Source organism: Protopterus annectens, chromosome 14.part0 (assembly GCF_019279795.1).
Source record: "Protopterus annectens isolate FY-2018-M chromosome 14.part0, PAN1.0, whole genome shotgun sequence".
Lineage (NCBI taxonomy): Eukaryota > Metazoa > Chordata > Ceratodontiformes > Protopteridae > Protopterus > Protopterus annectens.
Window position 1 is genome coordinate 403714546 of NC_056748.1, and position 14677 is coordinate 403729222.

Below are 14677 nucleotides of genomic sequence, written 5' to 3' on the forward strand. Positions count from 1 at the left end.
AGAAAATTAAACTATAGTGGTTAAGATTTGTGACTGAGAGGCAACCCAGTAAAGTCACAATGTATTAAGATATATGAGTAACAATATGGAGGCAAGGAGTTAAGAGCTTGAAAAAGTGGAGATTAATATTAAAAATAGGAGGAAGAGGGGGCTGTGATTAATAGGAAGGGAGGGAGATAACTACATATGTCTTTGGAGTATGGATTTAGTACCTGGAGAACAATACTCAAATAGGTTTAAAGGCAAATGACCAGCAAACCTTGATCTATCTTGTGTGTTTGTGCATTGGGGAAGCATTGTCAGAAACATATGGGCACCTAAAAACTCTTAACTTCTGGCTCCTGTGGAATAGAAATTAGGTCAGAAGAGTGCAGAGCTGGAATGCTGGAAATATGAACAATCCAATACAGACAGAGTCAATTTTGAGTAGGTTCAAGATGAAAAGCTGAAGATATTATGCTCTCAGAAACTAAAGATATCAAGAAGAGGGACAGAGAAGACGCAGAAGAAAGACTATAAATGTGTAGGAGTGGTCTATGTCCCAGAAATGGCAGAAGACAGAGATTTTAGTGGAGAAAGATGAAGGTTGATTTTCGCAGTTGTGACAGAGACAAATGATATGTGGGTGGTATTTACAGGGAATTATAGCCTTAATGGAGATGATGTAAAGGAAATGATAGGTGCATGAAGACAACTGAAAGAGTGAGGAGGAGAGGAAACAAGATAATATAGGCAGAAACTGTAGTTTAGTGTAACAGCCAAGGTTGAAAGGCTTTATGGGAAAGTTTAGTTCAATATAAATGCTAGAAAACTTTAAAGAACTGTAGGAAGCAAATATGAGTGCTAAAAGCATGGAGGGAAATCAGTAGGGTCAGTAAGGCAGCTTTGATTTACCAGACACCGAGGTGAACAAACAAGATGGCTGGAAAGGATAGTAGTGGATAAGCAAACTATGCAAGCTGAGTCTATAGATATATCATGGAGGAAAATCACATCACACCTTAGTTACAATACTGTGGAAAGGAGGAAAGGAAAGCAGGCTTAAAGACATGACGATGGAACCCAAGTCAATGGAAGAGGTCTGCTCAGTTCAAATTGTTAGAAAAAATATTTACAGATGAGATCCAAAGGAATACAGCAGAGGATGAAGAGATAGGAATTAAAGAATGGGATGGAATTAAAGAGGTCTGGGGGGGGGGGCAGAAGTGATGCACATAGAGCCCACCAAAACATACATTAGCAAGGCTGAATTAGGGAGTTACAGAGATAGACAGAGAGAGTAATGGCATGAAAGCAGAGGAGGAGAAGCACACAGAAGAGAAGATGGATAAAATGGACAGATTTAAGGAATTGTAAGAGGAATTTAATGAGTTAGATGAGGATGCAAGTGGCACTGAACAGAACGGGTGTGGTTGAGAAATAAATAGGAAATAGACATAAAATGCTTAGTATACAAGCTAAAGGACATGAAGAAGAGAGTATTTGTACAGCTGGAGTTGAAACGAATGAACTTGGGGGGGGGGTTACCCTGAATAATGAAATAAGATTAGAGTTCAGGCAATTCTCTTAAAAATTCTATACACAAAAGGAAGTACGTAGGATGAAGTTTGAGAAATGTGATGGGCTACACTTAGGTGAGGTGGACAGGGAAAAGATACATAAAGAGGTTTGCAAGGGGGAAGTTATAGCAGTGACCATACATCTGAAAAAAAGTAAAGCGGTTGGTTCAGGTGGCTTCCCAATTAATTACTATAAGCTTGTAGGAAGTGCAGGTTTGGGACTACACATCAAACCTATTTAATAATGCAGGAGAGGAAGAGGAGATGGGTGAATCTATGCTGCCAGTAGAAATAGTGATGTTATATAGGGAGAGTGGGAGGACCTGGTAAAGTAAAAATAAGAGCCAGTGTATATGCAGTTAGGCTGGACACTGTATTACCAAAGGTAGTGGCAGAATCACAAGTTGGGGGGGCCATGGCGGTGCAGCGGTTAGCGTTGTTGACACAGCAAGACGTTCTCCATTTCGATCCTGGCTGGGGTGCCTTCTGTGCAGAGTCTTCATGTCCTCCCTGTGGTTGCGTGGGTTTCCTCCGGGTGCTTCGGTTTCCTCCCACATCCTAAAGACATGCTGTAGGTGGATTGGACACTCTAAATTTCTAAATTGGCCCTAGCTGTGCGTGCATGCATGTGCCTTCTGTGGACGGTTGGGTGCCGGGCTGGCAACACGACACCATAAAAACTCCACTGCCAATCATGAGTCGATGGGTGATTTGCTGTGGCGACCCCTAACCGGGAAAAGCCAAAAGAAGAAGTGGGAGAATCACAAGTAGATTTCTTAACAGACAGACCTTCTGCAGATCATCAGAGATTGAGAATGGAGCAAAAAGCAATTACAAATCCTTCTTTAGCTATGTTTAGAAACTAATAACACCATGCAGTACTTAGAACTTGCAGAATGGCACTATCTACTTAGATCCAGTAGAAGCAACTAACTTACTAGCAAAACAATTCAGTGCAAATGTGACCCCCAAAACAACTATACAAATCCCACATATCCCACAGAATCTCAAACCCACCACAATAACTAAAGAACACTTGCTAAAGGTACTCTGTAAAATGAAAATGACATCATCCATGGGGTCTGATAATATACCCTGTTGCCTAATGGCAGTACAAGACATGCCTAATAGACCCACTTCTACAGCAATTCAGCCACAACTTAACATTTGGTTTTGTGGCTGAAGTTTGGTGCTCAGCTGCTGTGATACCTCTTCACAAAGGTGGAGCCAACAATGCAGCTGGAAATTATATATTCTTTAGCCTGATTAGTCGTATCTGCAGAGCCATGGAACATGTTTTAAATGATCTAATTTCCTATGATACCAAGAATCTTATAAGTTTGAATTCCAGAAGATTGACTTTGTTAAGAGTAGGTCCTGTCTAATTAATATGGTCAACTTTGAAAAAAATAACATAAGCAGCAGAGAGTAGACAAACTATCCAAACAGTACCCCTTGACCTTGCTAAACATTTTTGACACCAAACATGCTAACATAATAAACAAGCTAAATGAACTCCAACCTGACCACTACATAGTTACAGGATAGCAAACTGGTTGCGGGAATACCCATAACAGTGCCAAGTGCGTTTTCAGAAAAAATGAAGTAACCAGAAGTGTTCCTCAGGGCTCCATGCTAGGACCTCCACTATTTGGCTTTTACTTCACAGATCTTCACATCACAAATGGGGATCTTTGGCAAACCAAGATTTCAGACCACTGCAAACTTGGTGTCATCCTCAAGTCCCCACCTAATACATAGAAGCTTCCTCTGGATCTCACTATGACAACCAGTGTGGTGCTCAAACAGTGGGTTAAACTAAATGCTAAAAAGTGTAAAATCCGACATCCGTTTTATAGTAATAACAACACCCTGCTTCAAAGTCAAAGTGTGGCAAGAGACCTTGGAATGTGGTCAGGTAATTCCACTGCATTTGTCCACCAAATTACAGAAGTAGTTTTGAAATCTTTTTATGTGACACAGCTAACTGCAAAAGGTATTTTACCTAGATCTAAGCCATTTCTTACTCCTCTATTTTCTACAAGGATCAGACCTATTGACAAATACAGTGCACTTTTTGGGATATCTTTTGCCAGGTATCTCAAGCAACTGGAAAGACCCTAAAGGTTCCTAACTAAAAAAAGACTTCACACTTGAAAGGCAAGAGGTACTGTTAGAGACTGAAAACATTGTCCCAGTATTCATTGTCTACAGGGTCCCTAGCAGTGACCTGTGCCTTGGCTTTTAGCCCATTAAGAGTCCAGTAGACCAAGATGTTTTGTAGTAGAACCAGGTGTTGGGACTGACAGAACACAACTGGGAAATATGCAGCAAGGGCTGCCGTTGTCATTATTGTTATTCTGGCTGGTCATCTCCATCTCACCATGAAAGACGAAGAATGAGTTAATGGGACGGGGGAGATGTATAGCCTTCATTTACTTATAGATGAATGTAAGATGCAAGTCATGGGTTTAGGTAGGCAACTGATAATGCAGAAATGTTTGTGAACATCATTTAAAATCTGAGTTGTAGTTTTATTCCTAGAAATTAGTGGTACTTCTAGCAGAGAAGGTGGATTTCAAAAAGAATGGGTGCTTTCACTGGTGAGTTGTGAACTAAAATATTGAGTAAAAATTATTTACAATGCAGGAAGTAAAGCAAAATAATTAAAGCGATGATGTCTGGTCCTTATAGAAATGTAAAGATATGTGACTGCAGTGAAGATGATATATATAATAAGGACTGGAAAAAGGGCAGATGCTTGTAAGCTCTGGGGAGAGGGAATCAAAGATAAAGAGTTGTGTAGGGTAAAGTCATAGGTATAGAAAGGATGAGTGAGTTCAGCTGTGATACACAAAGAAAAGTTAGAAAGAGCATAAAGAAGCAGGACGATGGTAGAGAACTAGATCCAGATAGACACTGGTGAAGAGCGACCTGAAAGTTTATTCATGGACTGTGTAAGCAAGGTGTTTAATACCTGTAATTACATATGAGCAAAATTAGGAAATAAGGAGAAACACTTGTTAGTATTTGAAAGAATGAGAACGCTGATTTCATTAGGAGAATGAATGATAAATCTAAAGGGAAAACAGATGAAATAAAAAGAGAATGGATGTGTGGTAGTGCAAATAAACATACACAAAGGGCTGATATTCAAAAATAATGGACAGATAGTTCCAGAAACAGTAATAAGCATGCAAGATCAGTAGAAGGATTACAGAAGGGCCAAGGAATTGGATATATGAAAAAATGGAGTGAAATGGGTTAACGTGCACAGAGTGAGAGGGAACAGATGGATATAGTGGGATTATACTATGTGCAGGAGGAGTTAAGACTTAGATGAATAAAAAAACACAGTGCAATAATTCCTAGATAACTAGACCCTATAGACAAACTAGCATCTTTGGAAATTTAACCCATACCTCAAGTGGAAATCAATTTTTTTATGATGCTGATAAAAGGATAGTTTATTTCAAAACTGGACAGCTTTGCTTACTAACATTTATTTTTAATGAACATTCCAAGAAATGCATTGTTCTTTTTATATATATACTTTTCCTGACAACACTTTTTAAGTAGATGTGCTGCACCTGGGGTGTAGTAGAAATGACGGTTTTCATACCTCTCAACTCCTAAACACAAGAAATGTGGGCAAAGCAAAAATAATGGAGGGCAAAACCCCAGAATCAGGTACAGATTTTACATATTCTCTTAAAACTAAAAGAATACAGAGTGTACGTCAAATATCCTGTGCAGACCACCTCAAGGCCCTTTCCCTGTATTCTGTGCAAGTTGTTGAGGAGAGATCTATGCATGGCATACAGGGCATTGTCAGACCCCACTCTGATGGACCTCCTGTATATCCACAAAACAACCAGTACCAGAATTACCCATTCTAAAGACTTAAACTTTGCCTGTGATATAAATGGGACATGCTGGAGATATAGGTATGTATCCCTGAGACTATCCTGTCTCTGGAATAGGCTCCCCATCCATGTAAAGAATTGTGCCTCCCTAACCCAATTCAAGGGTAACTTGGACAATTGGATGGTAACAGGAAATTCATCCCTGGCTTGACACCAATGTCTCTAATGGACACAGATAACCTGTAAATGGTTCATTTCCCAGACCCCTGCTTGTAAATGTTTCATCTTCCAAGACCCCTGCTTGCACTTATCAAGGGTACCAGAACTTGTTAGCGATTTTGAATGCATGGCTAAGCTTAAAAAGGGCCTTGTGGTTGTTAGCCTAGTAAATACCTATGAACCTATAAAAAGTTGCAACAATAACAGGTTCTTCATTAGCATGAATTCTTCAGAAGGATATGAAGTCTGAAACTCAAATATTGGACATTATTTAATGACTCCAGTCCCCATTGATTTACCAGAAAACCACACATTTTATGAGGAGCAGACCAAAACTATGAGGCAAAACTCTGGACATTTGAGAGGAGTGCATGTTTTTCATGTACAAAGATTAAAGTAAGTACAATTACTGTGGCACCATCTTCTACAGACATTACTGAGCTGAAAACATATTTAGGTTTAAATAATTATTATAAGAAAAACTTGTCAAACCGCATGTCCTAAAATAGGAATGGGATGAATCAGGGTTTACTTAATTTTTAGAAATTATTACCAAATCTGGAAACCTTGTATAAGCCTTTGCATCATACTACTTTATATTTGAAGATGCAATACAATCAAGTTCAAAAACTTTACTACAGTCTATTGAAGTGTTTGTTTATTACTTAGCTGAGAGAGAGAGAAAAAGAGAGAGTCTCAGTTGTCTGTTGTGATGACTTCCCTGGTCAAGGAAGAATTAGCCATAATGTTTGGAATGTATGAAATTTAATGTTTGTAATAATATTATGTTTTTACTCTATACATAGATCATAAACCACTGATTACTTTGTTTATTGAAAGAAAACTTGTACAAATGTTTTCACCAAGAGTGCAATCTCTTCTGGCCTTAGTAGCACTACCTAAGATTGAATTCTTGGTGAAAACATTTGTACAAGTTTTCTTTCAATAAACAAAGTAATCAAAGGCCTGGGGAGAAAACCTGCAAATTTTTACAAAACATTTTAAGAACAATAATTATACAATCTTTAACAATAAAACAAAAACATCTGCAGTTTTAATAATTATAACAGATTAGTCATAATATAAAACATTGGTTAAAAATCGATACAAGGTATATGACAATCATGTAATATTTAGAGAAATTTTAGGCAGTTTGTAGAGAAAATAAAGGTAAGTTAGTCTAATATATACAAAGGGAGAGAAAATCAGGTTTATGGTATATTTAGAGAGAAAGCCAGGGAAGAGAACTAGATAGCAGTAAGCAAGTAAGTGAAGAAGGGAGAACAAGGAGGTATAAGGAAAGAAAAGGTACTTGTTCACATTTAGGGATATAGTTAATCCTGGTTTTGAGGAAGAACAAATCCATATTTTAGCTAGGAAGACTTTCAGAGTGATTTTGAAAGATAGGAGGGGTGGTATAGACCTGATGGATACAGGGAAGGTGTTCCAGGCCTTAGCAGCCTTGTATGAGTACAAACAGTGCACAGGTGATTTTCTAGGTTTGTAGATAGACAGGAGTTTTTGATCACTGGACTACAGTGACCGACTAGAAACATAGTTGTGCAGAATGTTGTTTAGTGCTGAACAGGCATATGGATGCTGGATAATTTTATAGGTGGTAAGAAATTGTGTATATGTTAGATGATGTAGCAGTTCTAACCAATTTAGGACTTTCAGTGATATACAGTGGTGGGTTATGAAAGTGGTATGTGCTGCAAATTTAAAAACTTTGTTATAGCACTGTTCAAGTATCAGTTTTTGTGAAGCTTGGAGGTTAGTAAGGATGAGAGCACCATAAAGAAGAGTGGAGAGGAGATAAGTAGTGGCAAGTGTAGTTTTAGTTACACCAGTGAGAACGTTTTTCGCTCTGTAAGGTTTTTGTATATGCAGGTTGAATGTAAGATTATCATCCACTATTACCCCTAATAGTCTGCTATGAGAAGTGACTTCAACAGTCATATTATCAAGAGAGAGGTGTATTTTATAAGGGTGGGCTGTTGTGTGGAAGCATAGAGGGTATTGGTGAAAATGTTATAGAGGAGGGAAACAAAGATAGACCCTTGTGGTATACCGGTGTTGACTGGGAGGTAAGGAAAGAGTATAGAGTGGCATTTTACTGACTGATACTTGTTGGACAATGAGTAATGATAAAATCACTGTTCAGCCATGGAGATAGAAGTTACCAAAGTTAAAATCTCTGGCAAAAATGCATTTAATAAACAGATTAAAATAACAAAATCATAAAATAGCTGTTAGAGGACAAGAGCTTTCGTCAAACTGCCTTCTTCAGATCCATAAACAGCCTTTACAGACAGAAAAATAAGTAGATCCTTTCATGCAATTAAGTTATCACATCATTTCCTGAGGCTTCTACCCTTATGTAAGGGTTTTAAAGGGACCATGCCATTAAGTCCAGGCTGCTTATCTGCTCGCAGGTCTGCTATCCACCTCAGTTCTATTACTTTAGTTTGATTATTGATATCCCCACCTCTATTGCTAAAATCCACTTTTTCTAAACAGGAGAATAAGAATTGGTGAGTGGGATGTGTATGCACACGACATGCTAAAGCATTTGATCTATCATCTAGTCTGATAGTGCCACAAAATCCTCTCTTTAAATATTCTGTTTGTCTTCCCTATATAGAATGCTAAGCAGCTGTCACATCTAGCTACATAAATCAAGTCCTTTGTGTTACACTCCATGTATTTGTTAGTGCCATATTCCCATTTACTTACAGGATGTAAAAATCGATGATTCTTGTCTATGTATGGAAAGGCTTTGCATCGATAGCAAGGGAAAGTACCTTTCTCAGTGGTCAAATTCTTTCTAACATCTTGAGTTGTCTGACAAAGCAACCTCCTTAAATAGGGTTTATTCTTAAAAGTAAATCTTGGATTATCGCCTACTATTGATTTAATTTTGTCATCCATCATTAGAATTTTCCAGTTATTCTTTATTGCTTGACATACAGAAGAAATGTCATTACTATATGTCAGTGCACATTTGATGCTAGTTTCTTGTCTCCTAGATAGTCACTCAGTAAAACAAAGGAATACAGGAAATGCATATCAAAACATTCTGAAAACAAGTAACACAATTTGAAAAATAATGATGCGACTTTCCAAAAACGGGATTATTCCTTTACGTTTCGTATACTTAACGCCACCAGCACCTGTAACAAAATACCAACAATCTGAGACAAAGTACCCCACTAACAAAAATGGTTTGTTCTTAGCCTTATAAACAGGAAGCATCTTTCCCATTCATTTTTTTACATAGTTTAATGGTGCTGCAATGTATGACAGTCGGATTCGGGCAGCAACAAGCTCCCCCATAAAAAAAAAACTCAGGCTACAACAAATTCGATTGGGCAGCATATTTGAGCAGCAACAACCCCCCCCCCCCCAGAAAAAACACCAAATGTGATTGGGCAGCACCCTTACCTGGAAGCAGCAACATATGTGAGCAAACTGATATAATCTAGCAGAAAACTATCCTTAAAAGCTGTGCCTGTACCATATTTTAAAATTGCGCGGGCAGACAGAGAGGAACGCACGACATACAGGACTGTTCTAAAGAAGAATGCATGGGTCATGCTTAAAGAAGATGCTACCACCATAGTTATGCAGCTGTAAAAGTGGGGGGGCTCCTCCCTCCCCCTTGCCTTATGGTTCAAGCGCCCATGCCTGGATGTTTTTGTTGTCCCCTTCTCTTTTCTATGGAAATAAGCCTTTCCTTTCATTGTTAGTGATTCCTGAGCATTTCTAAGTCCTTCTTATATCTCTTCCTTCTTATAGCCTCGATCTAATAAATCTTTTGCTATATCACCACATTCCTCTTTATGACATTCATCTTTTGTACATAATCTAGATGCTTTTAAAAATTGACCTGTCACTGTGCGTGTAAAGATATGAGCTGGATGCATACTTGTTCTATGTAGAACATGGTTGCGTCAACACTCTTTTTTGAACATCTTTGTGTTGAAATTCCCATCATTGTCAAGTGAGACATTAATGTCTAGAAAATCAATCTCCTTGTCAGAATGGTGCATATCAAATTCAAGAAAATTTGGGTGTTATTTAGATATCTTACGAACTCAATTAAATTCTCATTGCTGCCCTTCCATAAGATAAATATATTGTCCAGAAATCTTCCATAGTAGACTATATTCTCTCTCCAGCCATTGTCTCCCTGTGCAGCAAAGACATATTCTTTTTCCTAGAGTGCCATAATTAAGTTGGCATAAGTGTTGGCACATGGGGTGCCCATGCCCACACCCTACTTCTGCTAATAATAATGATCTCCATATAGAAAAAATGTTGTTCTCTAGCACCACCCTAAGTAGTGAACATATCCTCAGGATGATATTCTTATCATGTGTCTGTTTCATGTCTAAAATCCTACGTATAGACTCTATTCCTACGTATAGACTCTATTCCAAGGTTGTTGGGTATAACCGTAAATAGGCTTTTTACATCCAATGTCACCAATTTGAGTTCACATCTGTTCTCTAAGTTACATGTTTTTTCTTGTAATGATTGTAGAAAGTGTGCTGTATCTTGGAGTACAGTGTCAATTCCTGTCAGAGCAGCCTTCATCTGATCTTCTATACAAATAGAGGTAGGCTCTGTCAGCCATCCTTTCCCAGATACTATTGGGCACATAGGTGGATTTTCCGTATCTCTGTGCACTTTTGGTAGATCATTGATCACTGGTATCATAGGGTGTTCTACCCTCATGTATTCATAAAGATCTTCAGTTAATAGTCTAGTCATATATAGATCACATAGACTATTTCCCACTCTCTGTTCAAAATTTATTTTCCATTTATTCAGCTTTTTATACCTATCTTCGTCATTCAACATATTTGCCATCTTTGCATTATAATCCTGTTTATCCATTATCACAATGGCTCTTCCCTTATCTGCCGGTCTTACAACAATGTTACCATTCTTCATTAAATCATACAATGCTTGCCTTTTGTCATTATTCAAATTCTAAAAATTCTTTGAGATTTTCTTAACTAAGAGTAGTTTATGAACCTCATCTTCACGTTTTAATAAAAGTTTCTACAACTGGATATAAAGATGGTATGTATGTACTAGGCTTTTTAAACTTATGAATATTCCTTTTCTGTTGGTTCATCCAAAATGCACGTTTCAGTTTTATATTCCTACCAAAGTACTTCAAATCCAAGATAAATTCACTTAGCTTCGAGTTAGTAGACAGAATGAATGATAGTTCTCTATTGAGTAGTGCTATCTGAGAAATAGATAGTTCACTGTTCGATAAGTTGATAACAAGAGACTGACTTAATTCATTATTCTCTGTCAATTCCTGTCCTGAATGAAGGAGCGAGCCCTGTACATCATACTGTGCTTCACCGGTATAGGAAGTATTGAAAAAAATGGCAAGTGTGAAGCAATCTCTTTTGGCCTTGTATCCATTTGTGTATTTACTATGATTGTTTGCACTACCCCATTGATATCTACAAGACCTGTTACTTTCGTAACTTCTTTGTCCTTATTATTATCCTCAGTCTGAGGAAGTCTAGCTTGTGCTCCTGATTCAGTGAGCATTTGCGTCTCTGCTCTATGTTCATGTATTTGCGCTCTCTCTTCTATGGCATTCAATGAAAAAATCGAATCATTACTGAGTGGGTGTATATCTCTTACAGATTTCTTATTCATTTTTCAACTCTCATTGTTTCTTCCTTGATTAACATCATCTTAGTCATTCATTACTGGCCATTGAATCATTGTTTTTCTCCCACTCCAGGCATAAGGTATCTATTTCTCTAAGAATTCCTAGTCTACAAAATTGTCAGCTGCATAGATACTTTTCACAGTACCTGGTAGTCTAAGTGACTGTTCCTTACTGTGCAGTTATATAGAACTTGGCTCTGCGGTGATTTCTGTTTTTGCCCTCCCCTTTTGTACCTCACTCCTCCTACTGCTATCTTCTTCTGAATTTGCTGAACTCTACTCAGTGATAAATCTCCTTTCCTTCTCGCTGCTCTTGTGCTAGAACTTTCTTTTTACCTTGTTCTAGAACTTTCTTTTTACCTTGTTCTCTCTCATTACTTTTATTTTTCTCTACGGACTGTAAAATCCAGTAGCAGTGTATCTGTCATTCTCTCTGCCTTTTGGTGAATATTACCCTGCCCCTCCTGCAGAAACTCCAAATACAAGCTAGCAGAACATTTCAAATACACCTCACTCAGACCAGCGCCATTTTAAACTACTCTAGCCTGTTCTACCTGCTGTTTTGGCATCTTCCAGTAGTGTGACCTCCATGTAAATTCTGTTAAATGTATGTTTTTTTCTCTGTAGAAATTAATGGATTCTCAGAATATGTGCTAATTATTTGTTATAAGCAGTAAGATATGCCACCATTTACAAGTGAAAAGGTTATTAAAGGTATTTAAAAGGTTATGCTCAACACCTGGTCTTGGTATCAATCTGACCTCTGCTTATGCATTACTGTTTTAAGATGGTTTATTCCTTTTTTTTTGTTTTTATTGTGATTTTATTGACCATTTAGCTCATATTATCGAAACTATTGTGTAACTATCACTGTTTTAAAGGAAGATATTGTGCTTTATCAGCTGTATTCCCAACTAACAGCAAACTAATTTAACTGCTCATTATATGCTTAAATGGGATGTAATGTAATTCCTTATAGTTTGCAGACATTCAGCTGCTATAGTGTAGTAACGCCTTGTACTATATATTCTGTTATAGGTAATACTGTCATATGTTAGTGACGGTTTTACCCAGGCCAAGCTGGATATTGTATATTAATCTTGGTTGAGCACTATATGTATGCCTAGATGCTTGTTGTATTTGTTTGAACATATTTTTAGTGTCAAATTACTGCATAGAGTTCTTAATTTAATTCATTAACTGTAGTGTTATTAGGCTGTTTTACCTATTTCCTTCCACTCCTTTCTTGTATTGCACCAATTATAAATACAGTCCTATCTCTTGTAGCACTCCCCTTATCAGCGTTTCCTAATCATCTTCTTTTTTTATTTCCATTTCCAGTTGTCAGCTAATACAAACACTGTGGGGCATCCCTATAGCAGTTCTCTACCAGCAAGCTGCATCTGCAAAAGTCTGTGGCTGGTTTACTTAAAGCCCAGGAACATTACAGTGTATGTTAATGATTTAACCCTTCTATGATTGTAAATTTCATTAGAATGTATTCAGGGAGTGCACACTACTGGTAAGGCATTCGAGACAGTTTCACACCAAAAACTGCTGTCAGAACTGGCCACATTACAACTCAGTCATTCTTCCCAAGCTTGGTTCCACAGCTATCTAACCAAATGCCAGCTATCATCTTTGCTCCCTGTTAAAGTAGGTGTTCCATAAGGTCCATATTAGGCCCCCTACTTTTTACCATCTTCACAAATCAACTCCATAAATCCACATCTCTCGCCTCTGTCATCCAATATGCATATGACTCTACTCTAATATGCTCTGCCCCCTGTCTGACAACCACAGGCTATAACACAACAATCCTTCCTAGAAGTAGAATCCTGGCTAACACTAACCTCATACTGAACCCAAACAAGACCTCACTCATGCTCTTTCTCCCCACCAAAACTCCCAATCCCTCAGCCACTTTTCAAATCCACTCCTCCAATGACACAATCATAAACACCAGCTCACATACCAAATTACTAGGTGTCACAATTGATAGCAAATTGAAATTCGACCTACACCTCTCTCAAACCATTAAAAAACACACATCAAACTAGGCTCTCTTTACCGAATTAATCCTTTCCTAACTAGCCATTCTAGACTAAGCATCGCAGGACCCATCTCTTATCTACTGTTCTCTATGCTTCTCCCATTTTTACAAACCTTAACAAAACTGACCTTACCAAACTTGAATCAGCCTACAATAAAATAGTCATGTTCACCACTAGCTCCTCATATAGGTCCCACCACTGCTCTTCCCTACAACAAATAAATTGGCTAGAATTCCCACAACAACTAATCTATACCCAACTTGTCTTTACTCACAAACTAATATACCAGCCAAACAGAACCCCAGCCCTACAACAATTACTCCAAGCATATACCAACACTCGGCAACTCCAATCCTCACACAAAACACTCTTCCAAGTATCCAAAAGCAACAACAAAGCCGAGGACACCCTCTACTCCCACCACATTTCTAAACTTTGGGACTCAATCCCTCAACACATTCTAAATGCTACCAACCTACACCAATTAAAAACTCTGCTCAAAGACCACCTTACTAACAACTGGCTCTGCTCCTGCACCAAGCCAGGCTAATACCACATAAGCCCACATCAAATTTCATCCCATAAATGTTATAGTCTCCATGTATACCCCACTCCCACTTGTTAACATCACCTATCAGCTACCTACAATAAGAGTACAATTTGATAATTTCTTTTTTTTTGTAAGGGTATACATATGTGCACGTATTAAAGTATACTCAAATGATCAACTAAAGATGGACCCCTGCCCTCAAAAAAAAAAAAATACATATATATATATATATATATATATATATATATATATATATATATATATATGACTTTATTATATTGTAATAGCGTTCTCCTTTTCACTAAAGTGCCTATTGTATATTGTACTTTCTTTATTGTCTCTAGATATTTCTGTTAAATTATATGTAAAACTGACCCTGTACCTGTCAGTGTTCTTGCTTTATTGGAGCTTTTCTCCCTGGGCCTCCGCTGAAATTGGGCTCATACCCAGACACACTATCCCGGTCAACAAATGTAAAATAAATACATTTATTGACAGTATCTATATAGGTTAGCAGTTGTAGTACTACAGGAAGGATGGAAGCCATGTTGAGTACAGAATAAGACTTCTTCCTGCAGGAAATAGTCTAGCAATTTCTTTAATATATTTTTCAAGTACTTTTGTGAGGGGAGATAAGATTGCTATAAGTCTAAAGTTATTAATGTCTGTTGAATTTCCTCCTTTATCCAAAGAGATCATGTGACTTTTTTCCAGAGAGAAGGA